This window comes from Pan paniscus, chromosome 1, assembly GCF_029289425.2.
Source record: "Pan paniscus chromosome 1, NHGRI_mPanPan1-v2.0_pri, whole genome shotgun sequence".
In the NCBI taxonomy this organism is placed as follows: domain Eukaryota; kingdom Metazoa; phylum Chordata; class Mammalia; order Primates; family Hominidae; genus Pan; species Pan paniscus.
In genome coordinates, this window is record NC_073249.2 from 203,024,330 (window position 1) to 203,044,664 (window position 20,335).

At 49.4% G+C, this 20,335-nt stretch overlaps 1 protein-coding gene and 1 pseudogene across 1 annotated transcript in view; both read left to right on the plus strand.

Moving 5' to 3' along the window:
• The first annotated feature begins 336 nt into the window (after nucleotides 1-336).
• Nucleotides 337-20,335, plus strand: part of CNR2 (cannabinoid receptor 2) — a 45,348-nt gene continuing 25,349 nt past the window's right edge. The window contains exon 1 of the mRNA XM_057299571.2: nucleotides 337-563. The gene's annotated coding sequence lies outside the window, so the exon portion shown is untranslated. The remainder of the gene's footprint in view (nucleotides 564-20,335) is intronic.
• LOC100973014 (BTB/POZ domain-containing protein 6-like) lies at nucleotides 10,723-12,413 on the plus strand (annotated as a pseudogene).

Below are 20,335 nucleotides of genomic sequence, written 5' to 3' on the forward strand. Positions count from 1 at the left end.
TTCCCCCTATTACCCACAGTCCCTACCACTCCCTATTGCCCCACACCAGGATCCATCACCCATTATGTTAATCTGCCTGTAGGCATTTGCATTTCAAAGCTCTGGCCTAGTGCTGAAGAGGCATTGGAATGGCATGTCCTTTTAGGTGATCTACTGTAATGTTGGTGCATTATCCCCATTTTACAGATAAACTTGCTTTTGGGGAAGTTAAGTGAATCAACATTTTAACGAGGCTGTATTAGAACCCAAGTCCCTTGACTCCAGGGTCTAGGCCCATGCCCCACCCTGGCCAGAGTTCGTTGTGAGAGATAACTCAACCGCAGGGGCAAGAGCATTGTGGCACCAGGGACCTGGAGGGGAAGTGGTAACAGGCACGGAAGGCCAGACCTCCTCACACTCACTCATCTGTGAGAAAGTACAAAAGCAAGAGAAAGCTGGCTTGGGGTGGCACTCAACAGGTGCTCTGAGTGGCACCCACGGCCAGGTCCTGGGAGAGGACAGAAAACAACTGGGACTCCTCAGCCCCCGGCAGCTCCTGGTGCCCAGCCACCCACAACACAACCGTGAGTAGCTTTTTTTGTTGTTTATTTTAGGCTTCTTCCTCATTCCCCAACACCTGTATTCTTTTTTGTTTGTTTGTTTGTTTTTGAGACGGAGTTTTGCTCTGTTGACCAGGCTAAAGTACAGTGGCACAATCTTGGCTCAGTGCAACCTCCGCCTCACAGGTTCAAGCGATTCTCCTGCCTCAGCCTCCCGTGTAGTTGGGATTACAGGTGCGCACTACTGCGTCTGGCTAATTTTTGTATTTTTAGTAGAGGCAGGATTTCACCATGTTGGCCAGGCTGGTCTCGAACTCCCGACTTCAGGTGATCTGCCCACCTTGGCCTCCCAAAGTGCTGGGATTACAGGCATGAGCCACTGCACCTGGCCAAAACCTGTATTCTTACCTTATCCCTTCCCTCCAGGGACACAAGAAGCCAGGTGGGCCTGTCTGGGGCAGGGGATAGATGTCATTTCAGGACACCTGGGGTTGTGGAGGACCAGTCGCAGGAATGTTCAGGGCTGGCATCCCCCTCCTAGGACCAAGAATCAGGACTTTGGCTTTCATTTCATTACAGAGACAAGAATCACACACACAGAGATGGCCTTACTGTGTGCCAGGCGCTGCCCTAAGAGCCTTTAGTGGTTGGATTTATTTAATCCTCACAACAGCCGTATGCAGTAGGCGCTATCACTGTTGTCCACTTGATAGGTGGGGGCTAGGTGACCCACCTGAAATCATGCGGGCATTGAATGAGAGCATTGGCTTGAGCCTAGGCACTCCAGCTTCGCGGCCCACCCTTCAGCCACCAGGCTATCCTGCCTTACGAGGTGTGGACTGCAACAATAGATGGGGGCCAGGAAATGACAGGGGCTGGCAGAGGCCTTTGAGATGACCAGGTGAGTCCTGCGCTCTCATTTTATAGATGGGGAGACCACAAGGTAGTGTTAGGGGCACACTGGACTCAGGAGGCCAGGGGTCTGCTTTGGTGTAAGTTCCACTCAGCGGAGGGAAGAGCAGTATTTTCCAGTGTGCCCTGGGGTCAGCGTCCAGGTCTGAATCCCAGCTCTGCCACTGGTAGCTCGATGGCCTCAGGCAAATCACTCCATTTCTTTCCTGCTCAGCTTCCTCTTCTGAGAAATATGGGCCTGAGAAGGTCACTCACAGGCTTGTTGCGAGGGTCGACTGTCTGATGCGGGCACAGGGCGGGCAGCAGCACAGGGCTCGGGAATGGCTGTGGTGGAGAGTTTGATCTTCACCCCATCTGCTCTTGCTGTGGATTTGAGATGAGGATAAAATGAGGCCTGGCTGCTTTTCCCTGGAATGAGTGGCAAGTAGACACGTTGGCAGCATGAAAACCAGGATGGAGGCTGGGGGGAAGTTCAGGGAGACCTCAGGAGGTGGAGTCCCAATAATCCTGGCCCCAGCTCTGTAACCACCTTGTGGCTTACCAGAGTGACCCCCTAACCTGCGCTGGGCAGGTGAAGCATATCCTTTACCCTTTGGCCGGCTAAGGCCAGGATAAGGCAGTGAAGACGGGAAAATGGCAGCCTGGCTCAGCCAAGCAGAGCCCTCCAGCGCCAGCCCCCTCTCTTCCCACCTCATTTTACAGTACCAGTCACTCTTACTGCACACCCTCAGGTGTGCATAAAATGATCTTTTCTTTATTCAGTTGAAGTCACATTCAATAGGACCCTGAGCCTCATCCTACTGGGCTAGGAGGAAATTTAATCTCCAAGTGCACTGAGCTTCCCTCACTCCCATCCCCACCCATGCACATTGACCCAGAGGACACACAGAACATAAGCGTGAGGGAGGCTCCTGGGTCCTCCTACGATGGATGCCCATTGCCCAAATGGACTTGATTGTCTGAAGTCCAGCCTTGCCCACTTCTCTGGCATGCCTGGAGTCCAGATTCTTTGTAAGACCTGAAACCACTGTGTCTCATTTTGACATCCAGGATATATCACCCAGTGACTTCCCCCAGAGGTCCTGCCATCTTCCCAGAAAGCAAATTCTAGGTGCCCATGACCTCTGGTCCCCTCCCAGCCAAGGACAATCTCTCCTCTCCCCTTGGCTGTGGATGGCAGATGGACACTCTTCTCTCCCCACCCCCCACCCACGTGACCTAACCTTCTCACTGCGCTCAGGTTCTCAGGAAAGGACAGGAAGAAGGGTTGTCTTCAAATAGCTTCTGCTTCCTACTCTCACCCCTGAAAAAAGTCCCCGAGCCACGAGACACAAAGGGCACTCTGAAAAGAGACAGGCAGCCCTATCTTACAGATGAGAAAAACCAAGACTCAGCAGCAGTGTTGACTTGCTCAGTGTCACACAGCCAAGGAATAGCGGAGCCAGTGTGAGCAGAGAGTCCTGCACTGTGGGTTCAGAGCTTGTGCTATCAATCACATGGAATCACATGGAAACCCAAGTCTCCCTCATCAATTACTCAGGCAACCTGGGGCAAGTTACATCACCTTTCTGAACCTCAGTTTCTTCAACTCTAAAAATGACGCTATCATAGCATTCCCAACCTGCCTCAAAGGGGCTCTTGTTTTTTGTTTTTTGTTTTTTTGTTTTGTTTTCTTTTCTTTCTTTTCTTTTTTTTTTTTTTTTTGAGACAGCGTTTTGCTCTTGTTGCCCAGGCTGGAGTATAATGGCGTAATCTCAGCTCATTGCAACCTCTGCCTCCTGGGTTCAAGCGATTCTCCTGCCTCGGCCTCCCAAGTAGCTGGGATTACAGGCATGCACCACCACGCCCGGCTAATTTTGTATTTTTAGTAGGGATGGGGTTTCTGCATGTTGGCCAGGCTGGTCTCGAGCTCCCGATCTCAGGTGATCCGCTCTTGTTTTTTTCTTAAGCGAAGATTGATGAAGCATTTACTACACATTTGAGCTCTGTGACGGTTCCTCATTAAGTCCTCACCACAGCCTAGGAGGGGGCTGCTATCACTAACCACATTTGCAAGGTGAGAAACTGAAGCTCACACAAGCTTAAGACTTGTCCAAGGGGCCGGGCATGGTGGCTCATACCTGTAAGCTTGGCACTTTGGGAGGCCCAGGCAGGAGGATAGCTTGAGCTCAGCACTTCAAGACCAGTCTAGGAAACATAGTGAGACCCTATCTCTACAAAAAAAAAAAAAAAATTAAAAATTAGCCAGGCATGGTGGCACATGCCTGTGGTCCCAGCTACTCAGGAGGCTGAGGTGGAAGGATTGTTTAAGCCTGGGGGATTGAGGCTGCAGTGAGCTATTATTGCCTGGGTAACTGAGCAAGATACTGTTTCAAAAAAAAAAAAAGAAGGAGAGAGACTTGTCCACAGTCCCATAACTGGTGGTAATGGCAAAGCTGAGACTCAAGTCCAGGTCAATCTGGATCCAGAACCAAGCCATATTGTGGTGGGAATCAAAATAGGTGAACGGGAGTGGAAATGCCTCTAGGTATGGAGATGCAGGGCAGGCTCGGGGACTCATCATCAGGGTTGTCTTTACTGTGTCGCTCGCCAGGCTGCGTTTCAGATGCCATCACATGGACAACCCGAGAACCTGCGCTGGGGAGGAAATTGGAGGGATATCATATGAATATGGCCGGCTTCTCTCCTCCCACCCCAACTGAGCAGTCCAATCCAGTCTTGTGAGGTGTCCACTCTGTGCCAAGACCCTGAGGCTCTAGCCCTTGGCCCAGGTGACTTCCTGTTTCCATGATGATCTCTGACAGACCTTCCCTGACTGTGCTTAGGCATTATCTTATGTAATCCTCACCTCGGTCCTGTAAAGGCAATTCTCTTTCTCTCCCCAAGCTATAAATGAGGACACTGAAGTCTCGGGAGAGGGCAGAGTGGGAACCCACGCACAGCCAAGGCTCTCGGTCCCCAGCTATGCTGCAGGGACCACCAGAAGAGTAAGATCAGGTCTCAGCCTTCTTCCAGCAGAACCCAGAACAGTGGAAAACTGTTCTCTTTTCCCTCCATCTCCTGGGGAGAGAAAGGATGTACTCAGTCCTCACGCCATGCAGCAAAGACCTCAAATGCCAAGGAGAGAAAATGACAGACAAGGCCAGATTAATGGGGAAGGAACTGCATAGTGGAGTTAGGGCCAAGCAGGGAGGGAAGGATTCCCCAGCAGGCGAGGGAGTGAAGGCTGCTGGGGCCCCATCCAGTCGGGGAGGATGTGGGTGAGCCCATGAGCAGAGGGGACTTCGTGGTTCGGTGTCCAGTGAGCTTCACGGCTTCTCCTCCCCTCCCCCACCTGCTCCCACTGCCCAGAGAGGAGGTCTCTGATCTCCTGCTCATACAGTGAGTCAAAGGCAGCTTTTCCCACTCCCTCACCCCCACCACCCCACCTGTCTCTCAGAGGCTCCCTTGCCTCCCTAGAGGTTGAGGCAACCCCTAAGTTCCTCTTTGAGAGCCACAGCTGCGTTCACAGTGTTGCCTCAGCCCAAATTCATTGAGTTCGTCCTCTGTGTCTCTCCCTGGGTCTGTTTGGGTCCTGGAAAATCTGATGGAGCTGGAAGCTGGGGAATAGAGCCCACTGAGAGCAAGGAAGGAGCCAGAGGGTGCTTCACTGAACTTCTGTAGCCCTCCCTCCCTTCCAATGGGCCCATTTGACAGATGAAGCCACTAAGGCTGAGACACAACAGGCAGAGACAGGAGTCAAACCCAAGTCTGTCTTCCCACTACTTTCTACCAGCTTTTCCCACTAGGGAGGGAGATGTTCCAGAAGGTTCACATCATTAGAAGGTCTTGATGCCTGTTTCCATTTTTTAAAAATTAGTGAATAATTATTGTAATATTTAAAACATTTTTTCTCAATGTGAGATCTTCCTAGGATAAGTGGAAGAATCAAATCTGGCAGGTATAGCCAGGCATCGCTTGAGCCCAGGAATTCAAGGCTGCAGTGAGCCGAGATTGTGCTACTGCACTCTAGCCTGGGTGACAGAGCAAGATCCCTATCTCAAAAATAAAATAAATATTTAAAAAGCGATAGTTGGCCAGGCACGGTGGCTCATGCCTGTAATCCCAGCACTTTGGGAGGCCCAGGTGGGCAGATCATGAGGTCAGGATATCAAGACCATGCTGGCCAACATGGTGAAACCCCGTCTCTACTAAAAATACAAAAATTAGCTGGGCATAGTGGCATGTGCCTGTAATCCCAGCTACTCAGGAGGCTGAGGCAGGAGAATTGCTTGAACCAGAGAGCCGGAGGTTGCAGTGAGCCAAGATCACGCCACTGCAGCCTGGTAACAGAGGGACACTCCATCTCAAAAAAAAAAAAAAAAAAAAAAGCAGTAGTTAGTGGTGATAGAACAAACTAGCTCATGACTCACAACCAGGCAATTAATCATTCAGCTACAGCTTTGGCTGATATATGGCTTTACATCGTTTTTGCTCTTAATCTGATATCATTTAATTTATACCCTTACTGAGCCAATGATTAAAGACAGTATAAGAAACTGATATCAAAAATACAAGGAAGCTGGGTACAGTAGCTCACGCCTGTAATCTCAGAACTTTGGGAGGCTGAGGTGGGTGGATCACTTGAGGCCAGGAGTTTGAGACCAGCCTGGCCAACATGGTGAAACCCCATCTCTACTTAAAAAATACAAAAATTAGCCAGGTGTGGTGGCACACGCCTGTAATCCCAGCTACTTGGGAGTCTGAGGCTGGAGAACTGCTTGAACCCGGGCGGCAGAGGTTGCAGTGAGCCGAGATCACACCACTGCACTTCAGCCCGGGCAACAAAGCAAGACTCCACCTCAAAAAAAAGAAAAGAAAATACAAGGAAATGATGGTGTTAACTCCTCTGCAGATTTGCTTCAAGATTCTTCTTTTTTCTCTTTTTTTTTTTTTTTTTTTTTTTGAGACAAGGTCTCCCTCTGTCACCAGGCTGGAGCATAGTGGCGCGATCTCGGCTCACTGCAACCTCCACGTCCCAACCTCCACCTCCCAGGTTCAAGCGATTATCCTGCCTCAGCCTCCCATGTAGCTGGGATTACAGGTGCATGCCACACGCCCAGCTAATTTTTTTGTATTTTTAGTAGAGATAGGGTTTCACCATGTTGGCCAGGCTGGTCCCGAATTCCTGACCTCAGGTGATCCGCCCACCTTGCTCTCCTAAAGTGCTGGGATTACAGGAGTGTGCCACCATGCCCGGCCTGCTTCAAGATTCATAAATTACATTTATCTGATCAACTTTCTTATATGGCATATTAGAGAAATCCTACTACTTCACAACATTTCAAAGGTTGGTAAGAAGAGAGAAAGATGTATTCTGTCTTTTCCTGTACTGGGTATAAAAGAGATCTACACCTGCAAGGCATATACAGAGAGGCATGCAAATAGGGGCCTGAGACATATTTTTTCTTTTTTTTTTTTTGACACAGAGTCTCACTTTGTCACCCAGGCTGGAGTGCAGTGGTGCAATCATGGCTCACTGCAGCCTTGACCTCCTAGATTCAAGCCATCCTCTCATCTCAGTCTCTCAAGTAGCTGAGACTACAGGCACATGCCACCACTCCCAGCTAAATGAGACCTATTTTATCTTATCATATAGCAAACATAAAATTACTTTTAAGAAGTATGAATTGGCCAGGTGTGGTGGCTCACACCTGTAATCCCAGCACTTTGGGAAGTGCTAAAGCTCAAGGTGGATCACTTGAGCTCAGGAGTTCAAGACCAACGTGGGCAACATGGCAAAACTCCATCTCTAAAAAAAAAAAAAAAAGAAAGAAAGATAGGAAAACAAAAAAAAAGTTAGAGAAAAATTTTAAACAATACACTTATTGTAAATAGTACATTTTATTTAAAATCACTTCCTTTTTCATGGGCCATAGAAAATTATGAAATGGCTCGAGTAGTTTCCACTGGGGTTTGTAAAATTAAGTTTTCTATGTCCCATACATACTGTTTAATCCTCACAACAGTCCTTAGTGGAGGTATTTTCATTATTCCCATTTTACAGACAAGGACAGTGAGGCTCAAGGAGACGACGTAATTTGCACGAGAGACCACAGCTTTAATAAGGGGCAGGAGGCGGGTACAGTGGTGTGGGCCTGGAGTCCCACTGCTAGAGAGTCTGAGTGGGGGAGACAGCTTAAGCCTAGTTCTCCAAAAAACATCAGAGTGGGAGCAGAATCAGAACTCACAACTATGACTCAGGCTGCCTCTGTCTACCTATTTCCTCCTTATTCTCAGTTGGTTCCGAGGGTAAGTTCAGGACCAACTGAGAATCTGTGTTCAGAACCAACTGAGAATCTCTTTTACACAGAACAGGAACAGGAACTAGAAATCCAGGCCACCTTGCAAGTTTGGCTCCCGAGGCCTGAGATTGGCTTGATAGAGTGTCCCGTGATCCCGCTAGATCCCAAATCCCAGGCCAGAGATTGCAACATGTGTTCTTTGTTATGGTCCCAGGGACCAAAAGCCAACAGATGCACAAATGCACCTTAATTAATTCTATTATAGAGAGGTAGAAGGAACTTACAGGAGGATCAGCTCCCCAGATGTCTGGCCTATCCCTGGCTGTTCCTCGTCTCTCCGTGGCCTGAGTCCTCATGCCAGGTTTAATTCATCCATCAGCCTCTGCCCAGCTTGTCCCTTTGTCCCCTCCAGCCCCTTTGCCACCACTCACAGATCTTATCAGCCCCATGAGTCAAGCCTCTCTGCTGATGCTGGTTTCCCCAACTACAGAACAGGAGTGATACTAGTCCCCCATCATGGATTTGTTGTGTAGAATATATAAATTAATATATAAATATATATAATATATAAAGTGCAAAGATGGCTGGGTGCGGTGGCTCATGCCTGTAATCCCAGAACTTTGGGAGGCCAAGGCAGGTGGATCACCTGAGGTCAGGAGTTTGAGACAAGCCTGGCCAACATGGTGAAACCCCATCTCTACTAAAAATACAAAAGCTAGCTGGCGTGGTGTCGGGTACCTGTAATCCCAGCTACTTGGGAAGCTGAGGCAAGAGAATCGATTGAACCCGGGAGGCGGAGGTTGCAGTGAGCCGAGATGCACTACACTCCAGCCTGGGCAACAGGGCCAGACTCATCTCAAAAAAAAAAAAAGAAAGAAAAGAAAAGAAAAGTTAAATGCAGAGAATAGTGCCTGACACACGGTATACAGTAGGTGCAATTTCAGTATTAGTTGCTACTATTGTCATAATCACCAGAGTGTTTCAAGAGCTGAGCCTCCATGGCTCTCCACATCGCTTCACAAACTCCCCTGTTCTGGGAACCAGCCTGAATTGCAACCTCAACCCCCGACTGATGCAACCCTATAAGCAAACCAGAATCATGGCTGGGGCAGGGGCTCTACCCTTTGGGATCTGGCCAAACCAGGAAGAGGTAGAGTGGCCTGGAGGCAAACCACAGGTGATTCAGAATGTTCACCACGTGGTTAACCCTGTCTTACTCCTGCTTTAGAGAGAAGCCACCATGAAAAGTCCTCATCATCAGGGGACAGACCTCTCTGTTCCCTGGTTATAATGCCTTACTTTGTATGAAAGTTTCCTTTCCTACAGAGAGCACTTCATGGACAGAATGGGTGACTGGCCACTTCCAGGTGTGATTTTAACAATGCTCCTCCCACCCCTAGACAAATGCATACTTCCCGATGGCTGACAGATTTCACAGTAACAGGCTACCCTCAGGGTGAAAGAGATCCACACATGCTTATCAGTCATTTACGCTGTAATATCACAGAGCATCAAATAATTTTCTGTAGTAGACTTTCTTTGAAAGAGGGAGATAGGCCTTTTAGTTCTTGTTATAAAAATGAAGATTAGCCAGGTGCAGTGGCTCACACTTGTAATCCCAGCACTTGGAAGCAGCACCAGGTAGATCATCTGAGGTCAGGAGTTCGAGACCAGCCTGGCCAACATGGTGAAGCCTTGTCTCTAATAAAAATACAAAAAAATTGGCTGGGCATGGTGGCAGGCGCCCGTAATCCCAAGCTACTCGGGAGGCTGAGCCGGAAGAATCACTTGAACCCGGGAAGCAGAGGTTGTAGTGAGCCGAGATCGCACCACTGCCCTCCAGCCTGGGTGACAGAGCGAGACTCCAAAAAAAAAAAAAAAACAACCAAACGAACAAAAAAACCAGAGGTTCTGAGTGACATCACCTGGATCACAGAGGAGCTCCCTAGTGGGGCAAAGCTAAGATTCCTGTCTTCAGGCAGTGTGAACTCTGGAATCTAGTAAAGCAGAAAATCGGGAGCCCAAATGCAATTTTTTAACATTTCAAAGGGCCCCCCAGAAAGATTAGAGAGAAGTCCCCGGGAGAAAGCCGCAGGAGCCAGCTGAGCAACTAGGAGGCAGGCTCCTGTGACAGTTGCAGACCTGGGCACAGGTTTGGGTTCACATCGGGCTCTGCCCTTTTGTGCAACCTCAGACAAGTCACTGCATCTTTGCGCCTCCGTCTCCTTGTCTGCAAAACAGAGATGATGATAATAGGACCACCCTTCCTGACTTACTGTGAGGATTAATTGCATTTTACGCAACTAGCTATTGTTAAAGTGAAGCTCCCCACAATCCCATTTTCACCCTTGCATTTATGGCCTGGCAGGTTAGGTTCTGCAAGGCTGTTTCACAGATACTATGAGGAGCACTTTTGATATGTTAACCTAGGCATGCCCTTCTTACTGACGCACGTTAAAAAGAAATGCCTTTTTTTTTTTTTTTTGACAAAGCCTGGGGTCTCACTCTGTCACCCAGGCCGGAGTGCAGTGGCACATCACGGCTAGCTGTAGCTTCAACCACCTGGGCTCAAGTGGTCCTCCCACCTCAGCCTCCCAAGTGCCTGGGACCACAGGCATGAACCACTACCCCTGGCTAATTTTTTTTATTTGTAGAGGCGGGGTCTTCCTATGTTGCCCAGGCTTGTCTTGAACTCCTGGGCCCAAGGGCTCCTCCCACCTCAGCCTCCCAAATTGCTGGGATTACAGGTGTGAATCACTGCACCCGGCCTCACTTTGAAAATTAGAAAGCAGGTTACCCTCCTTGAGGATGCTGGCATGTGTCAGAGAGAATACCTCCAACCAATCCATTAAAAAGCAGTTATTGCTGCGGCCAGGCCTGGCCCGGCTGCGCTAGGCTAGGCTCTGGCAGGATCGCAGGGGCGGGGGTGGTAGGGGCACGGGTGGCAGCCCCGCGGGTCGCAGCGCCGCCGCCGCCGCCGCCCATGAATGGTGCTGCCCCTGGCCTGCCATCACCGCCGCGTCGCTCAGCGCCCGACCTCCCTGCTTTTGCTTGCAGAGCCGCTCCCGAGGCCCCGGCGCGGCGCGAGGGCGCAGGGCGGGGGTCCACAGGCTCCGAGGCTGCCCCCGACGCCCCGCCCTCGAGGATGGCGGCGGAGCTCTACGTCCCCGCCAGCGCCGCGGCCGCGGTCCTAGCCCACAGCAACGCCGGCGCCGCCGTGGGCAGGAAGGCCGGGCAGCGCAGCCTGCACCGCGCCCCCGCGCCCGCGCCCGCGCAGCCCACACTTGGCAACAACCACCCGGAGAGCCCCAAATGGCGCGGTCCCCCACGCCGCGCGAGAGGAACGCGCTCATGTTCAACAACGAGCTCGTGGCCGACGTGCACTTTGTCGTGGGACCCCCGGGGGCGACCAGGACGGTGCCCGCCCACAAGTACGTCCTGGCTGTCTGCAGCTCCGTCTTCTGTGCCATGTTCTACCGGGACCTGGCGGAAGTCAAATCTGAAATTCACATTCCAGACGTGGAGCCCGCAGCCTTTCCGATCCTATTAAAGTACGTGTACAGTGATGAGATCCATCTGGAAGCGGATACGGTGCTGGCCACTCTGTAGGCTGCTAAGAAGTACATCGTCCCAGCATTGGCAAAAGCCTGCGTCAACTTTCTGGGGACAAGTCTGAAAGCCAAGGACGCCTGCGTCCTGCTGTCCCAGAGCCGGCTGTTTGAGGAGCCCGACCTGACCCAGCGCTGCTGGGAGGTCATCGACGCACAGGCCGAGATGGCCCTGCGGTCCGAAGGCTTCTGTGAGATGGACCGGCAGACGTTGGAGATCATTGTCACTCGGGAGGCCCTCAACACCAGGAGGCGGTGGTCTTCAAGGCCGTCCTGAACTGGGCCAAGGCAGAGTGCAAGAGGCAGGGGCTGCCAGTCACCCCACGAAACAAGAGGCATGTTTTGGGGCGAGCCCTGTATCTGATCCGAATTCCAACCATGACCCTAGAGGAGTTTGCCAACGGCGCTGCCCAGTCAGACATCCAGACATCCTGACTCTGGAGGAGACCCACACCATCTTCCTGTGGTACACGGCCACCAACAAGCCCCGCCTGGACTTTCCCCTGATCAAGAGGAAGGGCCTCGCCCCGCAGAGGTGCCACCGATTCCAGTCTTCTGCCTACCACAGCAACCAATGCCAGTACCGCGGGCGCTGCGACAGCATCCAGTTTGCAGTGGACAGAAGGGTATTTATTGCGGGGCTGCGCCTGTGTGGGTCCAGCTCTGGGAAGGCTGAGTACAGCGTGAAGATTGAGCTCAAGAGGCTTGGGGTAGTTCTGGCTCAGAATCTGACCAAATTCATGTTGGACAGATCCAGTAACACCTTCCCGGTCTGGTTTGAACACCCGGTCCAGGTTGAACAAGACACCTTCTACATGGCCAGTGCTGTCCTGGACGGCAGCAACCTCAGCTACTTTGGGCAGGAGGGGATGACGGAAGTGCAGTGCAGAAAGGTGGCCTTCCAGTTCCAGTGCTCCTCGGACAGCACCAACGGGACTGGGGTCCAGGGTGGGCAGATCCCTGAGCTCATCTTCTATGCTTGAGGTGCCCGGGGAGGCTGCAGCAGGTCGGCGAGTGGATGGAGGGGAAATCAGAACACTAACTGCTTCTTGACACCATGAAAGGCCACACTTAACCTTGTCTCTCTTTGGCATGTAGTCAACTGAAGCTTGATTCTGTGAAGTAGGCACCTTTTCCACACAGCCAGAGCTGGGGGATTGGAGTCTGAGGCATCTCTGGTACACTGGGGTGCACGTCTCAGGTGGAGGAAGATTTAGGGCACAAGACAGGCCCCAGATCCCCTCCCAATGGCACCCATGCCACCTGCTTTGAGGGGTTGCATGTTCCTGCCACCCTCTTGGATACTAAGTGGTTCCAAGCTCAACTGTAGACCTTCCCTTCAAATCTAAAATCGGCAAAAAGTCACTTAAAATAAGGGACTTCTGTAATAAAGTTGCCTACAATTTAAAAAAGAAAGAGTTACTGAGCAGTGACCATGGGTGAGGCAGGTGCACTTAAGATACGGGAGTGAACAAAACAAATAATAAGCTTTAACTCCCTTGGAGCGACCATTCTAGTGTCCTATTACTCAAATCAGTCTCCCCCAGCATTCGAGGATCAGAGATTTTAAGGACAATTTGGTTGGTTGCTGGAAACATGGCTCGGTAAAATGGTCCAAGGTGGGAAGGATAAAAATGAGATCAGGGAGGCCAGGCGCGGTGGCACATGCCTGTAATCTCAGCACTTTGGGAGGCCAAGGCGGGCAGTTCACCTGAGGTTGGGAGTTCAAGACCAGCTTGATCAACATGGAGAAACCCCATTTCTACTAAAAATACAAACTTGGCCAGGCGTGGTGGCACATGCCTGTAATCCCAGCTACTTGGGTGGCTGAGGCAAGAGAATTGCTTGAACCTAGGAGGTGGAGGTTTCAGTGAGCCGAGATTGCACCATTGCACCCTAGCCTGGGCAACAAGAGTGAAACTCTGTCTCAAAAAAAAAAAAAAAAAAAAAAGATCAGGGAAGAGATGGTTGCCCAGAAGTATAAGAGAGACCCCATGCCCTGCCGTCTATAAGCCTCTAGGGGTTCACTTTGCCTGCCACCTAGACCTAGCCGATTCATCAAGACAGGAGAATTGCAATAGAGAAAGAGTAATTTATGCAGAGCTGGCTGTGCGGGAGACCGGAATTTTATTATTACTCAAATCAGTCTCCCCCAGCATTGAAGGATCAGAGTTTTTAAGGACAATTTGTTTGGTTGCGGGGAGCCAGTGAGCCAGGAGTGCTGATTGGCCAGGGATGAAATCACAGGGAGTCGAAGCTGTCCTCTTGCGCTGAGTCAGTTCCTGGGTGGGGGCCATAAGATCACATGAGCCAGTTTATGGATTTGGGTGGTGCCAGCTGATCCATCAAGTGCAGGGTCTGCAAAATATCTCAAGCACTGATCGCAGGAGCAGTTTAGGGAGGGTCAGAATCTTGTAGCCTCCAGCTGCATGACTCCTAAACCTTCCTTCCTTTCTTTCTTTCCTTTCTTTCTTTCTCTTTCTTTCTTTCTCTTTCTTTCTTTCTTTCTTTCTTTCTTTCTTTCTTTCTTTCTTTCTTTCTTTCTCTCTCTCTCTTTCCTTCCTTCCTTCCCCCTTTCTTTCTTTTTTTTCTTTTCTTTCTTTCTTTCTTTCTGACGGAGACCCCTCTGTCGCCCAGGCTGGAGTGCAGTGACGCAATCTCAGCTCACTGCACCCTCCACCTCCCAGGTTCAAGTGATTCTTCTGCCTACCCCTCTCGAGTAGCTGGTATTACAGCATGCACCACCACACCTGGCTAACTTTTGTATTTTTAGTGGAGGCGGAGTTTCAGCATGTTGGCCAGGCTGGTCTTACCTCCTGACCTCAAGTGATCCACCCGCCTCAGCCTCCCAAAGTGCTGGGATTACAGGCGTGAACTACCACACCAGACCCTAAACCATGATTTCTAATCTTGTGCCTAATATTAGTCCTACAAAGGCAATCTAGTCCCCAGCCAAGAAGGTGTACTTTGGGAAAGGGCTGTTATCGTCTTAAACTAAGTTTCTCCCAAAGTTAGTTCAGCCTATGCCCAGGAATGAACAAGGACAGCTTGGAGGTTAGAAGCAAGATGGAGTCAGTTAAGTTAGATCTCTTTCACAGTCTCAGTCATAATTTTGCAAAGGTGGTTTCACATCTAGGCTGCCCAACTTCTGTGGTCAGAGTCCGGCACCAGATATATGAGTCTGAATTCTGACTCTGCCATTTACAAACTTTGTGACCTCGGCAAATCCAGTCTAGCTGAGCCTCTGGTTCCTCATAGATAAGATCGTGAAAATGAGACAATCTATCTCCAAGGGCAGTTTGGAGGATAAAGGAGACAGCGCATTTCTTTGTGGTAACATTTAAAATCTACTCTTTTAGCAATTTTGATACGTGTATCATAATATCACATTGTATTCCATAAATATATACAATTATTATTTGTCCATCAAAAATAGAATGAAAACATTTAAAAATAATATATAGTACGGGCCAGGTGTGGTGGCTCACGCCTGTTATCCCAGCACTTTGGTAGGTAGAGGCGGTTGGATCACCTGAGGTCAGGACTTGGAGACCAGCCTGGCCAACATGGCGAAACCCCGTCTCTACTAAAAATACAAAAATTAGCTGGGCATGGTGGTGCACATCTGTAATCCCAGCTACTCAGGAGGCTGAGGCAGGAAAATCACTTGAACCCGGGAGGCGGAGCTTGCAGTGAGCCAAGATCGTGCCACTGCACTCCAGCCTGGGCAGCAGAGTGAGACTTTGTCTCAAAAAAAAAAAAAAAAAAAATTTGGCCAGGCCCGGTGGCTCAAGCCTGTAATCCCAGCACTTTGGGAGGCCGAGGCAGGCGGATCACAAGGTCAGGAGATCGAGACCATCCTGGCTAACTCGGTGAAACCCCGTCTCTACTAAAAATGCAAAAAATTAGCCAGGCGTGGTGGTGGGCACCTGTAGTCCCAGCTGCTTGGGAGGCTGAGGCAGGAGAATGGCGTGAACCTGGGAGGCGGAGCTTGCAGTGAGCTGAGATCATACCACTGCACTCCAGCCTGGGCGAAAGAGCAAGACTCCATCTCAAAAAAAGAAAAAAAAAGGCCGGGCCGGGTGGCTCACGCCTGTAATCCCTGCACTTTGGGAGGCTGAGGCGGGCAGATCACAAGGTCAGGAGATCAAGACCATCCTGGCTAACATGGTGAAACCCTGTCTCTACTAAAAATACAAAAAAATATATATATATATAGCTAGGTGTGGTGGCGGGTGCCTGTAGTCCCAGCTACTTGGGAGGCTGAGGCAGGAGAATGGCGTGAACTCGGGAGGCAGAGCTTGCAATGAGCCAAGATCGCACCACTGCACTCCAGCCTGGGTGACAGAGTGAGACTCCATCTCAAAAACAAACAAACACACAAAAATAAAAAAAGATATAATATGGATTTGAACAACAACAGAAAAGGACACAGTGCTTGTAAAAGGCCTTTCACAGTGCCTGCCACAAAGGAAGCACTCAGGAGAGAGTGGCAAATTTATTTTCTTCACATAGTTAAACCACAACAACATATTGCAACAGTTTGCATGCTGAAGCAGAGATAAGAATCCAGCTGCCTTCTCATAAACCAGACAATTAAAGAGATTTGCCACAAAAAGTTATTTTCATTTAAAAATATGTTACTTCAGGGCGGGCGTGGTGGCTCATGCCTGTAATCCCAGCACTTTGGGAGGCTAAGGCGGGTGGATCACAAGGTCAGGAGTTCAAGACCAGCCTGGCCAACATAGTGAAACCCTGTCTCTACTAAAAACACAAAAATTAGCCAGGTGTGGTGGTCCCAGCTACTCAGGAGGCTGAGGTGGAAGAATTGCTTGAAACTGGGAGGCAGAGTTTGCCTTGAACCGAGATCGCACCACTGCACTCCAGCTTGGGTGACAGAGTGAGACTCGGTCTCAAAAAAAAAAAAAAATTCTATTAACATGCAATAGGATTATTAATTTTTTTTAAGTTCTCAGTTTTAGTCTCTAATACAGCAAGTACTAATAGGTGTAACCTACATCAACAAAAGCTCTTTATTGCCAAGGTAACTTTTAAGACGGTAAAGGGTCGCTGAGACCACGAAGTTTGAGAACTTCTGCCCCAGGCTTTCGTGATCTGCCTTTCTCACGCCAGCTCTTTTGCAATCTGACAACACCCGTTTTCTGCCCCATGTGATTAATTGCATAACTGCCATGTTTGAAGGACCTTTTGAGAGCTCATCAAAAAACCACTCCTGGCAGGGTGCAGTGGCTCACACCTGTAATTCCAGCACTTTGGGAGGCTGAGGCGGGTGGATCACCTGAGGTCAGGAGTTCAAAACCAGCCTGGCCAAAATAGTGAAACCCCATCTCTACTAAAAATAGAAAAATGGTGGCAGGCACCTGTCATCCCAGCTATTTGGGAGGCTGAGGCAGGAAAATTGCTTGAAGCTGGAAGGAGGCAGCTGCAGTGAGCTGAGATCTCGCCACTGTATTCCAGCCTCCAGCCTAGGTGACAGAGCAAGACTCTGGAAGAAAAAAAAAAAAAAACACTCCTGGTGCAGATGGACCTACTGAGAAGGAGGCTATTGTGCCTGAGGTTACACAGCCATCAGTTCCACCTGGGACTGGAACCAGCATCCTTCCTATCTCCTTAATCCAGGGCTCTCGTCATGACGGCAAGCTAGCAGGTGCTCCCTGGCACAATCTCAGCTTCCTGTTCTTTCATCTCTAAAAGTCTTGAGTGGAGACAGGGTCTTCCCCCTCTGCTTTCCTGTCCCACCCTTCCCTCCTGCCTCTCATCTCCCTCTTTGACACTCCTCCTACCAGCCCAAGGGCACAATAGAGATGACATCGTCACTCTCATTGGTTACCAACTAGCAAAGAACTTGAGAAAGTGAGGAGAAAGCTCTAATGTGTTCACATATATAGCATCTATATAAGCTGCCATTCGTGGAGGGCTTAGTGTGTGGCAGGCACTGTATTAGGCCTGAGCTAACTCAATTAGTCTTCATGCCTCCCACCACTGATGAGACAAGTACTACTTGTTACTTCTGTTTTATGGATGAGGAAACTGAATGAAAGAGATGAATGAAGTGAGTGTCTTTACTTGAGAACAAAAAGCTAATAGTACTTGGCAGAGCCAAGATTGGAACTCAGTGCTATCTGACTCCAAAGCCCAACAGCCTGATGGGTAAATCCTTGTCGGTGAGAAGGTCCAGACTCCACCAGTAAGGTGGGGAAAGGACTAAAGTCTAGGGCCTGGCAGGGTGTGGTGGCTCATGCCTGTAATCTGAGCATGAACTTTGGGAGACCAAGGCGGGAGGATCACTTAAGGCCAGGAGTTTGAGACAAGCCTGGGTGATATAGTGAGACCCCATCTCTACAAAAAGTAAATAATAATAACAATAACTCAAGGCCAGCTAATGGTAGCAATGAAGGCATTACTGAGAAAAAATGGTCAGAAAAATAAAAGTCAAAAAGAGAGAGAAAATAGATGGGATTTGCCCCTGGAAATAAAGACAAAAGATTGTGCGTGGTATCAGGGCCCCTCACCCTATGCAGAGTCATGCATTCAATCCTGCCTCTTTACCAATCTGACCTTGTCATGACACAAGGACTCAAGTCCTGGCCGGGCACGGTGGCTCACGCTGTAATCCCAGCACTTTGGGAGGCCGAGGAGGGCGGATCAAGAGGTCAAGAGATCAAGACCATCCTGGCCAACATGAAACCCCATCTCCACTAAAAATACAAAAAATTAGTTGAGTGTGGTGGCGCGCACCTGTACTCCCAGCTACTCGGGAGGCTGAGGCAGGAGAATCTCTTGAACCCGGGATTTGGAGGTTGCAGTGAGCTGAGATCACGCCACTGCACTCCAGCCTGGTGATAGAGCGAGACTCTGTCTCAAAAAAAGAGAGAGAAAAAAAAGGACTCAGGTCCTGGCTTTGTCCGCCACTTGCTATGGGTTTTTGGGCAAAGGACTTGCCCCCTCTGAATCTATTTGCTCATGGAATAGTTGAGCAAAACCTGCCTCACATAATAGCCATGAGCCTTCCCAGGCTGTGTAAATTGTCAAGTATGTTATGAATGTAAGCATTATTAGTCCATTCTCTAAAAGAGAAGTTGCTGAATTATAAAATAATTGAAAGAGGAAGAAGATATTTGGAAAGACTCAACAAAACTGTCCTGTTGGCAGATTTCTTTTCTTTTTTTTTCTGAGTTTTGCTCTGTCACCCAGGCTGGAGCACAGTGGCGTGACCTTGGATCACTGCAACCTCCACCTCCTGTGTTCAAGCGATTCTCCTGCCTCAGCCTCCAAGTAGCTGGGATTATAGGCACATGCCACCATGCCTGGTTAACTTTTTTATATTTTTAGTAGAGATAGGGTTTTGCCATGTTGGCCAGGCTGGTCTCAAACTCCTGACCTCAGGTGATCCGCCCGCCTCAGCCTCCCAAAGTGCTAGGATTAGAGGTGTGAGCCACCATGCCCGGCAGTGTTGCAGATTTCTAATTAGTCAGTTAATTTACCAAGTATTTGTTTGGAGATGGGAGGGGAGAATGCAAAGCAACTGGATGGGATCCTAGTTTTCAAATAAATGGACAACAGAGTGGATTCCCAATGTCCCCAACAAGTTTCTTTTTCTTTTTTTTTTTTTTGAGACAAAATTTCACTCTGTTGCCCAGGGTGGAGTACAGTGGCAGGATCATGGCTCACTGCAGCCTCTGTTTCCCAGGTTCAAGTGATTCTCCTGCCTGGCTGATTTTTTTTTTTTTTTTTTTTTTTATAATACAGATGGGGTTTCACGGTGTTGGCCAGGCTGGTCTCGAACTCCTGACCTCAAGTGCTCCACCATCTTGGCCTCCCAAAGTGCTGGGATTACAGGTGTGAGCCACTGTGCCTGGCCAACTTTCTTTCCCTCCCTTCCTTCCTTCCTTCCTAGCTTCCTTCCTTCCTTTTATTAAAAAAAAATTTTTTTTTTGAGACAGAGTTTCACTTTTGTTGCCCAGGCTGCAGTGCAATGGCATGATCTCAGCTCAGTGCAACCTCCACCTCCCAAGTTCAAGTGATTCTCCTGCCTCAGCCACCCGAGTAGTTAGGATTACAGGCGAGCCACAACGCCCAGTTACTTTTGCATTTTTTACTGTAGAGATGAAGTTTCACCATGTTGGTCAGGCTGGTCTTGAACTCCTGACCTCTGGTGATCCACCCACCTCGACCTCCCAAAGTACTGGGATTACAGGCGTGAGCCACTGTGCCCAGTCTCTCTTTTTTTTTTTTTTTTAATTTGAGACAGGGTCTGCTCTGTCACTCAGGCTAGAGTGCAGTGGTGTGATCACGGCTCGCTGCAGCTTCACTCTCCTGGGCTCCAGCAATCCACCACCTCAGCTTCCTGAGTGGCTGGGACTACAGGCACACAACACCATGCCCAGCTAATTTTTGTATTTTTTGTAGAGATGGAGTTTCATGTTACCCGGGCTGGTCTCTAAGTCCTGGGCTCAAGTGATCTGCCCACCTCAGCCTCCCAAAGTGCTGGGACTACAGGTATGAGCCACGGTACCCAGCCCCCAGAAAGTTTCTTAACATTCCTGAGCCCCAATTTCTTCATCTATAAAATACGGAAAATAATAAGATTCTTGAAGGGTTGTTTTGAGATTTAAATGAGATAATGTGTAGAAAGTGCTAGCACAGTGCCAAGCACTCATCGTTATCCCCCAATCTTCTTTACAAATGGCAATACTGGGACAAGAGAGAGTAGGTGGCTTCTGGATAGATCCAGCTGGTGCCAGAGCCAGGGCTCAAACCCTGATCACCTGAGATTCCGAACTCAGGACCGTTTTCTTTCCACCACATCCAACACTCTTGATAGTTCAATCAGGCAACAAATCTCCTGCTTAATTAGTTTTAAATAATTATTTAATCTGCACATACAGAACATAGGGATTAGTTTCCCCATTCACAGAGGAAGAAACTGAAGCTCAGAGAGTTTGAGTAACTTTCCCCAAGGTCACACAGC